Source organism: Hemiscyllium ocellatum, chromosome 12 (assembly GCF_020745735.1).
Source record: "Hemiscyllium ocellatum isolate sHemOce1 chromosome 12, sHemOce1.pat.X.cur, whole genome shotgun sequence".
NCBI lineage: Eukaryota > Metazoa > Chordata > Chondrichthyes > Orectolobiformes > Hemiscylliidae > Hemiscyllium > Hemiscyllium ocellatum.
Window position 1 is genome coordinate 96,853,119 of NC_083412.1, and position 23,977 is coordinate 96,877,095.

The 23,977-nt window shown below is 53.4% G+C and overlaps 1 protein-coding gene across 8 annotated transcripts in view; it reads left to right on the top strand.

The window, feature by feature from the left end:
- Positions 1 to 23,977, top strand: part of robo2 (roundabout, axon guidance receptor, homolog 2 (Drosophila)) — an 895,654-nt gene that overhangs the window by 807,527 nt on the left and 64,150 nt on the right. The window lies entirely within an intron of this gene.

Consider the following 23,977-nt stretch of genomic DNA (forward strand, 5'->3'; position numbering starts at 1 on the left):
CTGCGTGGGTTAGAATAGGTGGGGCTTTACTCTGTGTGCGCTGTCCTGTGTTTAGATTGTTCAATGTGATCTCTGGATGTTTAAAGCAGAAAGGTTTTGTACGTTCCCTGGAAGAGGGAAAGCTATGAGAGAACGTTCTGTGAGTGAGTCCATGATTAACATATAAATTACTGACTGTGTGCAACAGGAAATTCTTCCCACTTCCTGGCACTCAGATTGAGATTGGTCACTTGTGTTAATTACTTCCCTGCCAATCAGACTGTGCCTTTGCTCACTGACTGACTGTATTCATGTCATACAGTGGAGACAAGAACATCTCAGATTGACACTCACACCTGGACCATTCTCTGTTCTCCCGTCAGTTCCTGCTCCTGACCACAACAATCTGTATCAAGAAACATTTGCATCCAACCTCCCCTCGGAGGAACTCGGAACCTTCCAGCAGCATCTGCAGAGAAAGAAAACAGAGAAGTTACCGTTTCAGATGGGTCAATTTGTCAAACCCAGCCTGGCCTGATGAAACACGGACCTTTCTGTTCCTCTGCAGATGCTTTCTCTCTGACTGAATGATTCTGCTGGTGTCGGATTGCTCACTTGGACTCACTGCATTTGCAGCTCCATCCCGGTGTTGTCACTGAGTTCCCCTTCTCCTCAATCACCTCATATCAGCCAGAACAAAATCCACCGCACACTTACCCTGACTGCACTACCCTCGCCGTTCACACTTACCCTGACTGCACTACCCTCGCCGTTCACACTTACCCAGACAGCACTACCCCCACTGTACACACTTACCCTGACTGCACTACCCTCGCCGTTCACACATACCCTGACTGCACTGCCCTCGCCGTTCACACTTACCCAGACAGCACTACCCCCACTGTACACACTTACCCTGACTGCACTACCCTCGCCGTTCACACTTACCCTGACTACACTACCCTCGCCATTCACACTTACCCAGACAGCACTACCCCCACTGTACACACTTACCCTGACTGCACTACCCTCGCAGTTCACACTTACCCTGACTGCACTACCCTCGCCGTTCACACTTACCCTGACTACACTACCCTCGCCATTCACACTTACCCTGACTGCACTACCCTCGCCGTTCACACTTACCCAGACAGCACTACCCCCACTGTACACACTTACCCTGACTACACTACCCTCGCCGTTCACACTTACCCTGACTGCACTACCCTCGCCGTTCACACCTACCCAGACAGCACTAACCCCACTGTACACACTTACCCTGACTGCACTACCCTCGCCGTTCACACTTACCCTGACTGCACTACCCTCGCCATTCACACTTACCCAGACAGCACTACCCCCACTGTACACACTTACCCTGACTGCACTACCCTCGCCGTTCACACTTACCCTGACTGCACTGCCCTCGCCGTTCACACTTACCCAGACAGCACTACCCCCACTGTACACACTTACCCTGACTGCACTACCCTCGCCGTTCACACTTACCCTGACTGCACTACCCTCGCCATTCACACTTACCCAGACAGCACTACCCCCACTGTACACACTTACCCTGACTGCACTACCCTCGCCGTTCACACTTACCCTGACTGCACTGCCCTCGCCGTTCACACTTACCCAGACAGCACTACCCCCACTGTACACACTTACCCTGACTGCACTACCCTCGCCGTTCACACTTACCCTGACTACAGTACCCTCGCCATTCACACTTACCCAGACAGCACTACCCCCACTGTACACACTTACCCTGACTGCACTACCCTCGCCGTTCACACTTACCCTGACTGCACTGCCCTCGCCGTTCACACTTACCCAGACAGCACTACCCCCACCGTACACACTTACCCTGACTGCACTACCCTCGCCGTTCACACTTACCCTGACTACACTACCCTCGCCGTTCACACTTACCCTGACTGCACTACCCTCGCTGTTCACACTTACCCTGACTACACTACCCTCGCTGTTCACACTTACCCAGACAGCACTACCCCCACTGTACACACTTACCCAGACTGCACTACCCTCGCTGTTCACACTTACCCTGACTGCACTACCCTCGCTGTTCACACTTACCCAGACAGCACTACCCTCGCTGTTCACACTTACCCTGACTGCACTACCCTCACTGTTCACACTTACCCTGGCTGCACTACCCTCGCCGTCCACACTTACCCTGACTGCAGTACCCTCGGCGTTCACACTTACCCACACTGCACTACCCTCGCCGTTCACACTTACCCTCATTGCACTATCCTCACTGTTCACACTTACACTGACTGCACTACCCTCACTGTTCACACTCACCCAGACTGCACCACCGTCGCTGTTCACACTTACCCAGACCTCACTACCCTCGCTGTTCACACTTACCCTGACTGCACTACCCTCGCTGTCCACACTTACCCTGACTGCAGTACCCTCGCCGTTCACACTTACCCACACTGCACTACCCTCGCCGTTCACACTTACCCTGATTGCACTATCCTCACTGTTCACACTTACACTGACTGCACTACCCTCACTGTACACACTCACCCAGACTGCACTACCCTCGCTGTTCACACTTACCCAGACTGCACTACCCTCACCGTTCACACTTACCCTGACTGCACTACCCTTGCCGTTCACACTTACCCTGACTGCACTACCCTTGCTGTTCACACTTACGCTGACTGCACTACCCTCACCATTCACACTTACCCTGACTGCACTACCCTCACCATTCACACTTACCCAGACTGCACTATCCTCACTGTTCACACTCACCCAGACTGCACTACCCTCGCTGTTCACACTTACCCAGACCTCACTACCCTCACTGTTCACACTCACCCAGACTGCACTACCCTCGCTGTCCACACTTACCCTGACTGCAGTACCCTCGCCGTTCACACTTACCCACACTGCACTACCCTCGCCGTTCACACTTACCCTGATTGCACTATCCTCACTGTTCACACTTACACTGACTGCACTACCCTCACTGTACACACTCACCCAGACTGCACTACCCTCGCTGTTCACACTTACCCAGACTGCACTACCCTCACCGTTCAAACTTACCCTGACTGCACTACCCTTGCCGTTCACACTTACCCTGACTGCACTACCCTTGCTGTTCACACTTACGCTGACTGCACTACCCTCACCATTCACACTTACCCTGACTGCACTACCCTCACCATTCACACTTACCCAGACTGCACTATCCTCACTGTTCACACTCACCCAGACTGCACCACCGTCGCTGTTCACACTTACCCAGACCTCACTACCCTCACTGTTCACACTCACCCAGACTGCACTACCCTCGCTGTTCACACTTACCCTGACTGCACTACCCTCGCTGTCCACACTTACCCTGACTGCAGTACCCTCGCCGTTCACACTTACCCACACTGCACTACCCTCGCCGTTCACACTTACCCTGATTGCACTATCCTCACTGTTCACACTTACACTGACTGCACTACCCTCACTGTACACACTCACCCAGACTGCACTACCCTCGCTGTTCACACTTACCCAGACTGCACTACCCTCACCGTTCAAACTTACCCTGACTGCACTACCCTTGCCGTTCACACTTACCCTGACTGCACTACCCTTGCTGTTCACACTTACGCTGACTGCACTACCCTCACTGTTCACACTTACCCTGACTGCACAACCGTCGCTATTCACACTTACCCAGACTGCACTACCCTCACTGTTCACACTTACCCTGACTGCACAACCGTCGCTGTTCACACTTACCCAGACTGCACTATCCTCGCTGTTCACACTTACCCTGACTGCACTACTCTCGCTGTTGACACTTACCCTGACTGCACTACCCTCGCTGTTCACACTTTCCCTGACTGCACTACCCTCGCCGTTCACACTTACCCTGACTGCACTACCCTCGCCGTTCACACTTACCCAGACAGCACTACCCCCACTGTACACACTTACCCTGACTACACTACCCTCGCCGTTCACACTTACCCTGACTGCACTACCCTCGCCGTTCACACCTACCCAGACAGCACTAACCCCACTGTACACACTTACCCTGACTGCACGACCCTCGCCGTTCACACTTACCCTGACTGCACTACCCTCGCCATTCACACTTACCCAGACAGCACTAACCCCACTGTACACACTTACCCTGACTACACTACCCTCGCCGTTCACACTTACCCTGACTGCACTACCCTCGCCATTCACACTTACCCAGACAGCACTACCCCCACTGTACACACTTACCCTGACTGCACTACCCTCGCAGTTCACACTTACCCTGACTGCACTACCCTCGCCGTTCACACTTACCCTGACTACACTACCCTCGCCATTCACACTTACCCTGACTGCACTACCCTCGCCGTTCACACTTACCCAGACAGCACTACCCCCACTGTACACACTTACCCTGACTACACTACCCTCGCCGTTCACACTTACCCTGACTGCACTACCCTCGCCGTTCACACCTACCCAGACAGCACTAACCCCACTGTACACACTTACCCTGACTGCACTACCCTCGCCGTTCACACTTACCCTGACTGCACTACCCTCGCCATTCACACTTACCCAGACAGCACTAACCCCACTGTACACACTTACCCTGACTACACTACCCTCGCCGTTCACACTTACCCTGACTGCACTACCCTCGCCATTCACACTTACCCAGACAGCACTACCCCCACTGTACACACTTACCCTGACTGCACTACCCTCGCCGTTCACACTTACCCTGACTGCACTACCCTCGCTGTCCACACTTACCCTGACTGCACTACCCTCACTGTTCACACTTACCCTGACTGCACTACCCTCGCCGTTCACACTTACCCACACTGCACTACCCTCGCCGTTCACACTTACCCTGATTGCACTATCCTCACTGTTCACACTTACACTGACTGCACTACCCTCACTGTTCACACTCACCCAGACTGCACCACCCTCGCTGTTCACACTTACCCTGACTGCACTACCCTCGCTGTTCACACTTACCCTCACTGCACTACCCTCACCGTTCACACTTACCCTGATTGCACTACCCTCGCCGTTCACACTTACCCTGACTGCACTACCCTCACTGTTCACACTTACCCTGACTACACTACCCTCGCTGTTCACACTTACCCAGACTGCACTACCCTCGCCGTTCACACTTACCCTGACTGCATTACACTCGCTGTTCACACTTACCCTGACTGCACTACCCTCACTGTTCACACTCACCCAGACTGCAGTAGCCTCGCTGTTCACACTTACCCAGACTGCACTAACCTCACCGTTCACACTTACCCTGACTGCACTACCCTTGCTGTTCACACTTACCCTGATTGCACTACCCTCACCATTCACACTTACCCAGACTGCACTATCCTCACTGTTCACACTCACCCAGACTGCACCACCGTTGCTGTTCACACTTACCCAGACCTCACTACCCTCACTGTTCACACTTACCCTGACTGCACTACCCTCACTGTTCATAGTTACCCTGACTGCACTACCCTCGCCGTTCACACTTACCCAGACCTCACTACCCTCACTGTTCACACTTACCCTGACTGCACTACCCTCACTGTTCATAGTTACCCTGACTGCACTACCCTCGCCGTTCACACTTACCCAGACTGCACTCCCGTCGCTGTTCACACTTACTCTGACTACACTACCGTCGCTGTTCACACTTACCCTGACTGCACTACCCTCACTGTTCACACTCACACAGACTGCACTACCCTCGCTGTTCACACTTACCCTGACTGCAGTATCCTCACTGTTCACACTTACCCTGACTACACTACCCTCACTGTTCACACTTACGCTGACTGCACTACCCTCACTGTTCCCACTTACCCTGACTGCACAACCGTCGCTGTTCACACTTACCCAGACTGCACTATCCTCACTGTTCACACTTACCCTGACTGCACTACCCTCGCTGTTCACACTTACCCTGACTGCACTACCCACACTGTTCACACTTACCCTGACTGCACTACAGTCGCTGTACACACTTACCCTGATTGCACTACCCTCACCATTCACACTTACCCAGACTGCACTATCCTCACTGTTCACACTCACCCAGACTGCACCACCGTCGCTGTTCACACTTACCCAGACCTCTCTACCCTCACCGTTCACACTTACCCTGACTGCACTACCCTCACTGTTCATACTTACCCTGACTGCACTACCCTCGCTGTTCACACTTAACCTGACTGCACTACCCTCGCCGTTTACACTTACCGTGACTGCACTACCCTCACTGTTCACACTCACCCAGACTGCACTACGCTCGCTGTTCACGCTTACCCTGACTGCACTATCCTAACTGTTCACACTTACCCTGACTGCACTACCCTCGCTGTTCACACTTACCCACACTGCACTATCCTCACTGTTCACACTTGGCCTGACTGCACTCCCCTCGCTGTTCACACTTACCCAGACTGCACTATCCTCACTGTTCACACTTGGCCTGACTGCACTACCCACACTGTTCACACTTACCCTCACTGCACTACCCACACTGTTCACACTTGGCCTGACTGCACTACACTCACTGTTCACACTTACCCTGACTGCACTACCCTCGCTGTTCACACTCACCCTGACTGCATTACCATCACTGTTCACACTTACCCTGACTGCACTACCCTCACTGTTCACATTTACCCTGACTGCACTACCCTTACCGTTCACACTTACCCTGACTGCATTACCCACACTGTTCACACTTACCCAGACTGCACTACCCTCCCTGTTCACACTTACCCTGACTGCACTAACCTCACCATTCTCACTTACCCAGACTGCACTATCCTCACTGTTCACACTTACCCTGACTGCACTACCCTCGCCGTTCACAGTTACCCAGACTGCACTACCCTCACTGTTCACATTTACCCTGACTGCACTACCCTTACCGTTCACACTTACCCTGACTGCATTACCCACACTGTTCACACTTACCCTGACTGCACTACCCTCCCTGTTCACACTTACCCTGACTGCACTAACCTCACCATTCTCACTTACCCAGACTGCACCATCCTCACTGTTCACACTTACCCAGACTGCACTACCCTCGCTGTTCACACTTACCCTGACTGCACTACACTTGCTGTTCACACTTAACCTGACTGCACTACCCACACTGTTCACACTTACCCTGACTGCACTACCCTCGCCGTTCACACTTACCCAGATGCACTACCCTCACTGTTCACACTTACCCTGACTGCACTACCCTCGCTGTTCACACTTACCCTGATTACTCTACCATCGCTGTTCACACTTACCCTCACTGCACTACGCTCACTGTTCACACTTACCCAGACTGCACTACCCAGGCTGTTCACACTTACCCTGACTGCACTATCCTTACTGTTCACACTTACCCAGACTGCACTACCCTCACCGTTCACACTTACCCTGACTGCACTACCCTCACTGTTCACACTCACCCAGACTGCACTACCCTCGCTGTTCATACTTACCCTGACTGCACTACCCTCGCTGTTCACAATTACCCTGACTACACTACCCTCACTGTTTACACTCAACCAGACTGCACTACCCTCGCTGTTCACACTTACCCTGACTGCATTATCCTCACTGTTCACACTTACCCTGACTGCACTACCCTTGCCATTCACACTTACCCTGACTGCACTACCCTCACTGTTCACACTTACCCTGACTGCACAACCATCATGTTCACACTTACCCAGACTGCACTATTCTCACTGTTCACACTTGGCCTGACTGCACTACCCTCGCTGTTCACACTTACCCATACTGAACTACCCTCACTGTTCACACTTGGCCTGACTGCACTACTCTCGCTGTTCACATTTACCTTGACTGCACTACCGTCGCTGTTCACACTTACCCTCACTGCACTATCCTCACTGTTCACACTTACCCTGACTACACTACCCTCACTGTTCACATTTACCCTGACAGCACTACTCTCACTGTTCACACTTACCCTGACTGCACTATCCTCACTGTTCACACCTACCCTGACTGCACTACACCCGCTGTTCACACTTACCTTGACTGCACTACCGTCGCTGTTCACACTTACCCTCACTGCACTATCCTCACTGTTCACACTTACCCTGACTGCACAAACCTCGCTGTTCACACTTATCCTGACTACACTACCCTCACTGTTCACACTTACCCTGACTGCACTACCCACACTGTTCACACTTACCCTGACTGTACTACCCACACTGTTCACACTTATCCTGACTACACAACTCTCACTGTTCACACTTACCCTGACTGCACTACCCTCGCTGTTCACACTTACCCCGACTGCACTCCCCTCACTGTTCACACTTACCCTGACTGCACTTCACCCGCTATTCACACTTACCCTGACTGCACTAACCCTGCCGTTCACACTTACCCTGACTGCACTACCCACACTGTTCACACTTACCCTGACTGCACTACCCTCACCATTCACACTTACCCAGACTGCACTATCCTCACTGTTCACACTTGGCCTGACTGCACTATCCCCACTGTTCACACTTAGCCTGACTGCACTACCCTCGCTGTTCACACTTACCCATACTGCACTATCCTCACTGTTCACACTTGGCCTGACTGCACTACCCTCGCTGTTCACAGTTACCCTGACTGCACTACCGTCGCTGTTTACACTTACCCTCACTGCACTACCCTCACTGTTCACACTTACCCTGACTGCACTACCCTCACTGTTCACACTTACCCTGACTGCACAACCCTCACCGTTCACACTTACCCTCACTGCACTACCCTTCGCCGTTCACACTTACCCTGACTGCAATATCCTCACTGTTCACACTTACCCTGACTGCACTACCCTCACCGTTCACACTTACCATCACTGCACTACCCTCGCCGTTCGCACTTACCATGACTGCACTATCCTCACTGTTCACACTTACCCTCACTGCACTACCCTCGCCGTTCACACTTACCCTGACTGGACTACCCTCACTGTTCACACTCACCCAGACTGCACTACCCTCACCGTTCACACTTACCCTGACTGCACTACGATCGCCATTCACACTTACCCTGACTGCACTACCCTCACTGTTCACACTTACCCTCAGTGCACTATCCTCATTGTTCACACTTACCCTGACTGCGGTACCCTCGCCATTCACACTTACCCTGACTGCACTATCCTCACTGTTCACACTTACCCTCACTGCATTACCCTCGCCGTTCATACTTACCCTGACTACACTACCCTCACAGTTCACACTTACCCTGACTGCACTCCCGTCACTGTTCACACTTACCCTGACTGCACTACCGTCGCTGTTCACACTTACCCTAACTGCACAACCCTTGCCGTTCACACTTACCTTCACTGCACTACCCTCGCCGTTCACACTTATACTGACTGTACTATCCTCACTGTTCACACTTACCCTGACTGTACTACCCTCGCCGTTCACACTTACCCAGACTGCACTACCCTCACTGTTCACACTTACCCTGACTGCACTACCCTCGCTGTTCACACTTTCCCTGACTGCACTATCCTCACTGTTCACACTTACCCTGGCTGCACTACCGTCACTGTTCACACTTACCCTCACTACACTACCCTCGCTGTTCACACTTACCCAGACTGCACTACCCTCGCTGTTCACACTTACACTGACTACACTCCCCTCGCTGTTCACACTTACCCTGACTGCACAACCCTTGCTTTCGCACTTACCCTGACTACACCACACTTGCTGTTCACACTTACCCCGACTGCACTACCATCGCTGTTCACAATTACCCAGGCTGCACTACCCTCACCGTTCACACTTACCCTGACAACATTACTCACTGTTCACATTTACCCTGACGGAACTATCCTCACTGTTCACACTTACCCTGACTGCACTACCCTCGCTATTCACACTTGGTCTGACTGCACTACCCTCGCTGTTCACTCGTGGCCTGACTGCACTACCCTCACTGTTCACACTTACCCTGACTGCACTACCGTCGCTGTTCACACTTACCCTGACTGCACAACCCTTGCCGTTCACACTTACCTTCACTGCACTACCCTCGCAGTTCACACTTACCCTGACTGTACTATCCTCACTGTTCACACTTACCCTGACTGTACTACCCTCGCCGTTCACACTTACCCTGACTGCACTACCCTCACTGTTCACACTTACCCAGACTGCAATACTCTCACTGTTCACACTTACCCAGACTGCACTATCCTCACTGTTCATACTTGGCCTGACTGCACTACCGTCGCTGTTCACACTTACCCAGACTGCACTACCCTCACTGTTCACACTTACCCTGACTGCACTACCCTCGCTGTTCACACTTTCCCTGACTGCACTATCCTCACTGTTCACACTTACCCTGGCTGCACTACTGTCGCTGTTCACACTTACCATGACTACACTACCCTTGCCATTCACCCTTACCCAGACAGCACTCCCCCCACTGTTCACACTTGGCCTGACTGCACTACTCTCGCTGTTCACACTTACTCTGACTGCACTACCCTCGCTGTTCCCACTTACCCTGACTGCACTACTCTCGCCGTTCACACTTACCCAGACTGCACTACCCTCGCTGTTCACACTTACCCTGACTGCACAACCGTTGCTGTTCACACTTACTCTGACTGCACTACCCTCACTGTTCACACTTACACACACTGCACTACCCTCGCTGTTCACACGTACCCTGACTGCACTACCCTCACTGTTCACATTTACCCTGACTGCACTATCCTCACCATTCACACTTACCCTGACTGCACAAACGTTGCTGTTCACACTTACTCTGACTGCACTACCCTCACTGTTCACACTTACCCTGACTGCACTACCCTCGCTGTTCACACTTACCCAGACTGCACTACCCTCACTGTTCACACTTACCCTGACTACGCTACCCACACTGTTTACACTTACCCTGACTACACTACCCCCATCGCTGTTCACACTTACCCTGACTGCACTACCCACACTGTTCACACTTTCCCTGACTGCACTACCGTCGCTGTTCACACTTACCATGACTGCATTACCCTCACTGTTCACACTTACCCAGACTGCACTACCCTCGCTGTTCACACTTACCGTGACTGTACTTCCCTCGCTGTTCACACGTACCCTGACTGCACTACCCACACTGATCACACTTACCCTGACTGCACTATACTCACTGTTCACACTTACCCTCACTGCACTACCCTCGCCGTTCACACCCTGACTTCACTAACCTCGCTGTTCACACTTACCCTCACTGCACTACCCTCGCCGTTCACACTTACCCTGACTGCACTATCCTCACTGTCCACACTTACCCTGACTGCACTATACTCACTGTTCACACTTACCCTCACTGCACTACCCTCGCCGTTCACACTTACCCTGACTGCACTATCCTCACTGTTCACACTTACCCTCACTGCACTACCCTCGCTGTTCACACTTACCCTGACTGCACAAACCTCGCTGTTCACACTTACCCTGACTGTACTACCCACACTGTTTACACTTATCCTGACTACACAACTCTCACTGTTCACACTTACCCTGACTGCACTACCCTCGCTGTTCACACTTACCCTGACTGCACTACCCTCACTGTTCACACTCGCACAGACTGCACTACCCAGGCTGTTCACACTTATCCTGACTGCACGACCCTCACTGTTCACACTTACCCTGACTGCACTACCCTCGCTGTTTACACTTACCCTGACTGCACTACCCTCACTGTTCACACTCGCACAGACTGCACTACCCTCGGTGTTCACACTTATCCTGACTGCCATACCCTCGCTGTTCACACTTACTCCCACTGCACCATATTCGCTGTTCACACTTATACCGACTGTATTACCTTCACTGTTCACACAGTCCCCATGTCCCACACCCTGCACTGTCCCCACCCACACACCCACAGTCCCCATGTCCCACACTCTGCACCGTCCCCCACCCACACACCCACAGTCCCCATGTCCCACACCCTGCACTGTCCCCCACCCACACACCCATAGTCCCCATGTCCCACACTCTGCACTGTCCCCCACCCACACACCCGCAGTCCCCATGTCCCACACTCTGCACTGTCCCCCACCCACACACCCACAGTCCCCATGTCCCACACTCTGCACTGTCCCCCACCCACACATCCATAGTCCCCATGTCCCACACCCTGCACTGTCCCCCACCCACAGTCCCCATGTCCCACACCCTGCACTGTCCCCCACCCACACACCCACAGTCCCCATGTCCCACACTCTACACTGTCCCCCACCCACACACCCACAGTCCCCATGTCCCACACTCTGCACTATCCTCACCCACACACCCACAGTCCCCATGTCCCACACCCTGCACTGTCCCCCACCCACACACCCACAGTCCCCATGTCCCACACCCTGCACTGTCCCAACCAACACACCCACAGTCCCCATGTCCCACACTCTGCACTGTCCCCCACCCACACCCCCACAGTCCCCATGTTCCACACCCTGCACTGTCCCCCACCCACACACCCACAGTCCCCATGTCCCACACTCTACACTGTCCCCCACCCACACGCTCACAGTCCCCATGTCCCACACACTGCACTGTCCCGCACCCACACACCCACAGTCCCCATGTCCCACACCCTGCACCGTCCCCCACCCACACACCCACAGTCCACATGTCCCACACTCTGCACCGTCACACCCACACACCCACAGTCCCCATGTCCCACACCCTGCACTGTCCCCCACCAACACACCCACAGTCCCCATGTCCCACACTCTGCACTGTCCCCACCCATACACCCCCAGCCCCCATGTCCCACACCCTGCACTGTCCCCCACCCACACACCCACAGTCCCCATGTCCCACACTCTGCACCGTCCCCCACCCACACACCCACAGTCCCCATGTCCCACACCCTGCACTGCCCCCCACCCACGCACCCACAAAGCCCATGTCCCACACCCTGCACTCTCCCCACCCACACACCCACAGTCCCCATGTCCCACACCCTGCACTGTCCTCACCCACACACCCACAGTCCCCATGTCCCACACCCTGCACTCTCCCCACCCACACACCCACAGTCCCCATGTCCCACATCCTGCACTGTCCCCCACCCACACACCCACAGTCCCCATGTCCCACACTCTGCACCGTCCCCCACCCACACACTCACAGTCCCCATGTACCACACTCTGCACTGTCCCCCACCCACACACCCACAGTCCCCATGTCCCACACCCTGCACTGTCCCAACCCACACACCCACAGTCCCCATGTGCCACACTCTGCACCGTCCCCACCCACACACCCACAGTCCCCATGTCCCACACCCTGCACTGTCCCCCACCAACACACCCACAGTCCCCATGTCCCACACTCTGCACTGTCCCCACCCATACACCCCCAGCCCCCATGTCCCACACCCTGCACTGTCCCAACCCACACACCCACAGTCCCCATGTGCCACACTCTGCACCGTCCCCACCCACACACCCACAGTCCCCATGTCCCACACCCTGCACTGTCCCCCACCCACACACCCACAGCCCCCATGTCCCACACGCTGCACTGTCCCCCACCCACACACCCACAGCCCCCATGTCCCACACTCTGCACTGCCCCCCACCCACACACCCACAGTCCCCATGTCCCACACCCTGCACTGTCCCCCACCCACACGCTCGCAGTCCCCATGTCCCACACCCTGCACTGTCCCCACCCACACACCCCCCACCCCCATGTCCCACACCCTGCACTGTCCCCACCCACACACCCCCCACCCCCATGTCCCACACCCTGCACTGTCCCCACCCACACACCCCCCACCCCCATGTCCCACACCCTGCACTGTCCCCACCCACACACCAACAGTCCCCATGTCCCACACCCTGCACTACCCTCGCTGTTCACACTTACTCAGACTGCACTACCCTCGCTGTTCACACTTACTCAGACTGCACTACCGTCGCTGTTCACACTTAGCCTGACTACACTACCCTCGCTGTTCACACTTACCCTGACTGCACTACTCTCGCCGTTCACACATACCCAGACTGCACTACCCTCGATGTTCACAGTTACCCAGACTGCACTACCCTCACTGTTCACACTTACCCTGACTGCACTACCCTCACTGTTCACACTTACCCTGCCTGCACAACCCGCGCTGTTCACACTTACCCTGACTTCACAACCTTCACGGTTCACACTTACCAGACTGCACTACCCTCGTTGTTCACACGTACCCTGACTACACCACACTCGATGTTCACACTTACCCAGACTGCACCACCCTCACTGTTCACACTTACCCTGCCTGCACAACCCTCGCCGTTCACACTTACCCTGACTGCACTACGCACACTGTTCACACTTAACCTGACTGCACTACCCTAACTGTTCACACTTACCCTGACTGCACTACCCTCACTGTTCACATTTACCCAGACTGCACTACCCTCGCTGTTCACACTCACACTGACTGCACTACCCTCGCTGTTCACACTTAACCTGACTGCACTACCCTTGCTGTTCACACTTACCCTCACTGCACTATCCTCACTGTTCACACTTACCCTGACTGCACTACCCTCGCCATTCACACTTACCCTGACTGCACTGCCCTCGCTGTTCACACTTACCCTGACTGCACTACCCTCGCCATTCACACTTACCCTCACTGCACTATCCTCACTGTTCACACTTACCCTGACTGCACTACCCTCGCCATTCACACTTACCCTGACTGCACTACCTTCACTGTTCACACTTAACCAGACTGCACTACTCTCACTGTTCACACTTACCCAGACTGCACTACCCTCGCTGTTCACACTTACCCTGACTGCACTACCCTTGCCGTTCACACTTACCCTCACTGCACTATCCTCACTGTTCACACTTACCCTGACTGCACTATCCTCACTGTTCACACTTACCCTGACTGCACTATATCGCCGTTCACACTTACACTGACTGCACTACCCTCACTGTTCACACTTAACCAGACTGCACTACTCTCACTGTTCACACTTACCCAGACTGCACTATCCTCACAGTTCACACTTGGCCTGACTGCACTACCGTCGCTGTTCACACTTACCCTGACTGCACTAACCTCACTGTTCACACTTACCCAGGCTGCACTACCCTCACTGTTCACACTTACCCTGACTGCACTACTCTCACTGTTCACACTTACCCAGACTGCACAACCGTCGCTGTTCACACATACCCAGACTGTACTATCCTCACTGTTCACACTTGGCCTGACTGCACTACCCTTGCTGTTCACACTTACCCAGACTGCACTTTCCTCACTGTTCACACTTGGCCTGACTGCACTACCGTCGCTGTTCACACTTACCCTGACTGCACTAACCTCACTGTTCACACTTACCCAGGCTGCACTACCCTCGCTGTTCACACTTACCCAGACTGCACTATCCTCACTGTTCACACTTGGTCTGACTGCACTACCCTCGCTGTTCACACTTACCCTGACTGCACTACCGTCGCTGTTCACACTTACCCTGACTGCACTACCCACAATGTTTTCACTTTGCCTGACTGCACTACCCTCACTGTTCACACTTACCTTGACTGCACTACACTCGCTGTTCACACTCACACTGACTGCACTACCCTCGCTGTTCACACTTACCCTGACTGCACTACCGTCGCTGTTCACACTTACCCGGACTGCGCTACCGTCGCTATTCACACTTACCCTCACTGCACGACCGTCGCTGTTCACACTTACCCTGACTACACTAACCTCGCTGTTCACACTTACCCAGACTGCACTATCCTCACTGTTCACTCTTACCCTGACTGCACTACCGTCGCTGTTCACACTTACCCAGACTGCACTACCCTCGCTGTTCACACTCACCCAGACTGCACTACGCTCGCTGTTCACACTTACCCAGACTGCACTACCCTCGCTGTTCACACTTAGCCTGACTACACTACCCTCGCTGTTCACACTTACCCTGACTGCACTACTCTCGCCGTTCACACATACCCAGACTGCACTACCCTCGATGTTCACAGTTACCCAGACTGCACTACCCTCGCTGTTCACACTTACCCTGACTGCACTACCCTCACTGTTCACACTTACCCTGCCTGCACAACCCTCGCAGTTCACACTTACCCTGACTTCACAACCTTCGCGGTTCACACTTACCAGACTGCACTACCCTCGTTGTTCACACGTACCCTGACTACACCACCCTCGATGTTCACACTTACCCAGACTGCACTACCCTCACTGTTCACACTTACCCTGCCTGCACAACCCTCGCTGTTCACACTTACCCTGACTTCACAACCCTCGCTGTTCACACTTACCCTGACTGCACTACTCTCACTGTTCACACTTACCCTGACTGCACTACCCTCACTGTTCACATTTACCCAGACTGCACTACCCTCGCTGTTCACACTCACACTGACTGCACTACCCTCGCTGTTCACACTTACCCTGACTGCACTACCCTCACTGTTCACACTTACCCTGACTACACTACCCTCGCTGTTCACACTTACCCTGACTACACTACCCTCAGTGTTCTCACTTACCCAGACTGCACTACCCTCGCTGTTCACACTTACCCTGACTGCACTACCCTCGCTGTTCAAACTTACCCTGACTGCACTACTCTCACTGTTCACACTTACCCAGGCTGCACTACCCTCGCTGTTCACACTTACCCTGACTTCACAACCCTCGCCGTTCACACTTACCCTGACTGCACAACGCACACTGTTCACACTTACCCTGACTGCACTACCCTCGCTGTTCACACTTACCCTCACTGCACTACCCTCGCCGTTCACACTTACCCTGACTGCACTATCCTCACTGTTCACACTTTCCCTCACTGCACTAACCTCGCCGTTCACACTTAACCTGACTGCACTATCCTCACCGTTCACACTTACTCTGACTGCACTATCCTCACTGTTCACACTTACCCTGACTGCACTAACCTCGCTGTTCACACCCTGACTGCACAAACCTTGCTGTTCACACTTATCCTGACTACACTACCCTCACTGTTCACACTTTCCATGAGTGCACTACCCACACTGTTCGCACTTACCCTGACTGTACTACCCACACTGTTCACACTTATCCTGACTACACTACTCTCACTGTTCACACTTACCCTGACTGCACTACCCTATCTGTTCACACTTACCCTGACTGCACTACCCTCACTGTTCACACTCACCCAGACTGCACTACCCTCGCTGTTCACACTTACCCTGACTGCACTACCCTCACTGTTCACACTTACACTGACTGCCATACCCTCGCTGTTCACACTTATACCGACTGTATTACCTTCACTGTTCACACAGTCCCCATCCCACACCCTGCACTGTCCCCCACCCACACGCCCACAGTCCCCATGTCCCACACTCTGCACTGTCCCCCACCCACACTTACCCAGGCTGCACTACCCTCACTGTTCACACTTACCCTGACTGCACTACCCTCGCTGTTCACACTTACCCTGACTGCACTACACTCACTGTTCACACTCGCCCAGACTGCACTACTCTCACTGTTCACACTTACCCTGACTGCACTACCCGCGCTGTCCACACATACCCTCATTGCATTACCCTCGCTGTTCACACTTACCCTGACTGCACTACCCTCGCCGTTCACACTTACCCAGACTGCACTACTCTCACTGTTCACACTTACCCTGACTGCACTACCGTCACCGTTCACACTTACCCTGACTGCACTACTCTCACTGTTCACACTTACCCAGACTGCACAACCGTCGCTGTTCACACATACCCAGACTGTACTATCCTCACTGTTCACAGTTGGCCTGACTGCACTACCCTCGCTGTTCACACTTACCCAGACTGCACTATCCTCACTGTTCACACTTGGCCTGACTGCACTACCGTCGCTGTTCACACTTACCCTGACTGCACTAACCTCACTGTTCACACTTACCCAGGCTGCACTACCCTCGCTGTTCACACTTACCCAGACTGCACTATCCTCACTGTTCACACTTGGTCTGACTGCACTACCCTCGCTGTTCACACTTACCCTGACTGCACTACCGTCGCTGTTCACACTTACCCTGACTGCACTACCCACAATGTTTTCACTTGGCCTGACTGCACTACCCTCACTGTTCACACTTACCCTGACTGCACTACCCACACTGTTCACACCCTGACTGCACAAACCTTGCTGTTCACACTTATCCTGACTACACTACCCTCACTGTTCACACTTTCCATGAGTGCACTACCCACACTGTTCGCACTTACCCTGACTGTACTACCCTCACTGTTCACACTTACCCTGACTGTACTACCCTCAATGTTCACACTTACCCTGCCTGCACAACCCGCACTGTTCACACTTACCCTGACTTCACAACCTTCGCGGTTCACACTTACCAGACTGCACTACCCTCGTTGTTCACACGTACCCTGACTACACCACCCTCGATGTTCACACTTACCCAGACTGCACTACCCTCACTGTTCACACTTACCCTGCCTGCACAACCCTCGCTGTTCACACTTACCCTGACTTCACAACCCTCGCTGTTCACACTTACCCTGACTGCACTACCCTCACTGTTCACACTTACCCTGACTGCACTACCCTCACTGTTCACATTTACCCAGACTGCACTACCCTCGCTGTTCACACTCACACTGACTGCACTACCCTCGCTGTTCACACTTACCCTGACTGCACTACCCTCACTGTTCACACTTACCCTGACTACACTACCCTCAGTGTTCTCACTTACCCAGACTGCACTACCCTCGCTGTTCACACTTACCCTGACTGCACTACCCTCACTGTTCAAACTTACCCTGACTGCACTACTCTCACTGTTCACACTTACCCAGGCTGCACTACCCTCGCTGTTCACACTTACCCTGACTTCACAACCCTCGCCGTTCACACTTACCCTGACTGCACAACGCACACTGTTCACACTTACCCTGACTGCACTACCCTCGCTGTTCACACTTACCCTCACTGCACTACCCTTGCCGTTCACACTTACCCTGACTGCACTATCCTCACTGTTCACACTTACCCTCACTGCACTACCCTCGCCGTTCACACTTAACCTGACTGCACTATCCTCACCGTTCACACTTACTCTGACTGCACTATCCTCACTGTTCACACTTACCCTGACTGCACTAACCTCGCTGTTCACACCCTGACTGCACAAACCTTGCTGTTCACACTTATCTTGACTACACTACCCTCACTGTTCACACTTTCCATGAGTGCACTACCCACACTGTTCGCACTTACCCTGACTGTACTACCCACACTGTTCACACTTATCCTGACTACACTACTCTCACTGTTCACACTTACCCTCACTGCACTACCCACGCCGTTCACACTTAACCTGACTGCACTATCCTCACCGTTCACACTTACTCTGACTGCACTATCCTCACTGTTCACACTTACCCAGACTGCACAACCGTCGCTGTTCACACATACCCAGACTGTACTATCCTCACTGTTCACACTTGGCCTGACTGCACTACCCTCGTTGTTCACACTTACCCAGACTGCACTATCCTCACTGTTCACACTTGGCCTGACTGCACTACCGTCGCTGTTCACACTTACCCTGACTGCGCTAACCTCACTGTTCACACTTACCCAGGCTGCACTACCCTCGCTGTTCACACTTACCCAGACTGCACTATCCTCACTGTTCACACTTGGTCTGACTGCACTACCCTCGCTGTTCACACTTACCCTGACTGCACTACCGTCGCTGTTCACACTTACCCTGACTGCACTACCCACAATGTTTTTACTTGGCCTGACTGCACTACCCTCACTGTTCACACTTACCTTGACTGCACTACACTCGCTGTTCACACTCACACTGACTGCACTACCCTCGCTGTTCACACTTACCCTGACTGCGCTAACCTCACTGTTCACACTTACCCAGGCTGCACTACCCTCGCTGTTCACACTTACCCAGACTGCACTATCCTCACTGTTCACACTTGGTCTGACTGCACTACCCTCGCTGTTCACACTTACCCTGACTGCACTACCGTCGCTGTTCACACTTACCCTGACTGCACTACCCACAATGTTTTTACTTGGCCTGACTGCACTACCCTCACTGTTCACACTTACCTTGACTGCACTACACTCGCTGTTCACACTCACACTGACTGCACTACCCTCGCTGTTCACCCTTACCCTGACTGCACTAACGTCGCTGTTCACACTTACCCGGACTGTGCTACCGTCGCTGTTCACACTTACCCTCACTGCACTACCGTCGCTGTTCACACTTACCCTGACTACACTACCCTCGCTGTTCACACTTACCCAGACTGCACTATCCTCACTGTTCCCTCTTACCCTGACTGCACTACCGTCGCTGTTCACACTTACCCAGACTAAACAACCCTCGTTGTTCACACTTATCCAGACTGCACTACCCTCGCTGTTCACACTTACCCAGACTGCACTACCCTCGCTGTTCACACTTACTCAGACTGCACTACCCTCGCTGTTCACACTTAGCCTGACTACACTACCCTCGCTGTTCACACTTACCCTGACTGCACTACTCTCGCCGATCACACATACCCAGACTGCACTACCCTCGATGTTCACAGTTACCCAGACTGCACTACCCTCGCTGTTCACACTTTCCCTGACTGCACTACCCTGACTGTTCACACTTATCCTGCCTGCACAACCCTCGCAGTTCACACTTACCCTGACTTCACAACCTTCGCGGTTCACACTTACCAGACTGCACTAACCTCGTTGTTCACACGTACCCTGACTACACCACCCTCGATGTTCACACTTACCCAGACTGCACTACCCTCACTGTTCACACTTACCCTGCCTCCACAACCCTCGCTGTTCACACTTACCCTGACTTCACAACCCTCGCTGTTCACACTTACCCTGACTGCACTACCCTCACTGTTCACACTTACCCTGACTGCACTACCCACACTGTTCACACTTAGCCTGACTACACTACCCACACTGTTCACACCCTGACTGCACAAACCTTGCTGTTCACACTTATCCTGACTACACTACCCTCACTGTTCACACTTTCCATGAGTGCACTACCCACACTGTTCGCACTTACCCTGACTGTACTACCCACACTGTTCACACTTATCCTGACTGCACTACTCTCACTGTTCACACTTACCCTGACTGCACTACCCACACTGTTCACACTTATCCTGATGGCACTACCCTATCTGTTTACACTTACCCTGACTGCACTACCCACACTGTTCACACTTATCCTGACTGCACTACTCTCACTGTTCACACTTACCCTGACTGCACTACCCACACTGTTCACACTTATCCTGATGGCACTACCCTATCTGTTTACACTTACCCTGACTGCGCTAACCTCACTGTTCACACTTACCCAGGCTGCACTACCCTCGCTGTTCACACTTACCCAGACTGCACTATCCTCACTGTTCACACTTGGTCTGACTGCACTACCCTCGCTGTTCACACTTACCCTGACTGCACTACCGTCGCTGTTCACACTTACCCTGACTGCACTACCCACAATGTTTTTACTTGGCCTGACTGCACTACCCTCACTGTTCACACTTACCTTGACTGCACTACACTCGCTGTTCACACTCACACTGACTGCACTACCCTCGCTGTTCACACTTACCCTGACTGCACTACCGTCGCTGTTCACACTTACCCGGACTGTGCTACCGTCGCTGTTCACACTTACCCTCACTGCACTACCGTCGCTGTTCACACTTACCCTGACTACACTACCCTCGCTGTTCACACTTACCCAGACTGCACTATCCTCACTGTTCCCTCTTACCCTGACTGCACTACCGTCGCTGTTCACACTTACCCAGACTAAACAACCCTCGTTGTTCACACTTATCCAGACTGCACTACCCTCGCTGTTCACACTTACCCAGACTGCACTACCCTCGCTGTTCACACTTACTCAGACTGCACTACCCTCGCTGTTCACACTTAGCCTGACTACACTACCCTCGCTGTTCACACTTACCCTGACTGCACTACTCTCGCCGATCACACATACCCAGACTGCACTACCCTCGATGTTCACAGTTACCCAGACTGCACTACCCTCGCTGTTCACACTTTCCCTGACTGCACTACCCTGACTGTTCACACTTATCCTGCCTGCACAACCCTCGCAGTTCACACTTACCCTGACTTCACAACCTTCGCGGTTCACACTTACCGGACTGCACTAACCTCGTTGTTCACACGTACCCTGACTACACCACCCTCGATGTTCACACTTACCCAGACTGCACTACCCTCACTGTTCACACTTACCCTGCCTCCACAACCCTCGCTGTTCACACTTACCCTGACTTCACAACCCTCGCTGTTCACACTTACCCTGACTGCACTACCCTCACTGTTCACACTTACCCTGACTGCACTACCCACACTGTTCACACTTAGCCTGACTACACTACCCACACTGTTCACACCCTGACTGCACAAACCTTGCTGTTCACACTTATCCTGACTACACTACCCTCACTGTTCACACTTTCCATGAGTGCACTACCCACACTGTTCGCACTTACCCTGACTGTACTACCCACACTGTTCACACTTATCCTGACTGCACTACTCTCACTGTTCACACTTACCCTGACTGCACTACCCACACTGTTCACACTTATCCTGATGGCACTACCCTATCTGTTTACACTTACCCTGACTGCACTACCCTCACTGTTCACACTCACCCAGACTGCACTACCCTCGCTGTTCACACTTACCCTGACTGCACTACCCTCACTGTTCACACTTACCCTGACTGCCATACCCTCGCTGTTCACACTTATACCGACTGTATTACCTTCACTGTTCACACAGTCCCCATCCCACACCCTGCACTGTCCCCCACCCACAAACCCACAGTCCCCATGTCCCACACCCAGCACTGTCCCCACCCACACACCCACAGTCCACATGTCCCACACCCTGCACTGTCCCCACCCACACACCCACAGTCCACATGTCCCACGCTCTGCACTGTCCCCCACCCACTCACCCACCGTCCCCATGTCCCACATTCTGCACTGTCCCCCACCCACACACCCACCGTCCCCATGTCCCACACTCTGCACTGTCCCACACCCACACCCACAGTCCCCATGTCCCACACTCTGCACTGTGCCCACCCACACACCCACAGTCCCCATGTCCCACACTCTGCACTGTCCCCCACCCACACACCCACAGTCCCCATGTCCCACACTCTGCACTGTCCCCCACCCACACACCCACAGTTCCCATGTCCCTCGCACTGCACTGTCCCCCACCCACACACCCACAGTCCCCATGTCCCACATCCTGCACTGTCCCCACCCACACACCCACCATCCCCATGTCCCACACCCTGCACTGTCCCCACCCACACACCCACAGTCCCCATGTCCCTCACACTGCACTGTCCCCCACTGTCTCCATATGATGAAAGGGCTTTAGCAGGAAGCTGGAGGAGATGCTGTCACTTGTGTCACTGTAACCATTCGTCATTTGTGAACTCAATCAGGGATTCAGAAGGAATGATTTTTAACCCAGGAAATAAGGAGAATGTGGAAACTCACTCCCATGAAATAGTGAATGTATGCATATTTAATTATAAATGAGATTAAGACACTCGGGGAAAACGGAAGGGAAGGACGTATTGACGGGTTGGGTTAAAGTGGGGGGATGGAGTTGGTGAGGGTGGCACACCGAGTGCCTTGTTTCTGTTTTGTAAACGTGAGTGCACGTGGAGGGCAACCTTTGATCTGGAGGCATTTCCTGAGTGGACTAGCTCACCGGAGAG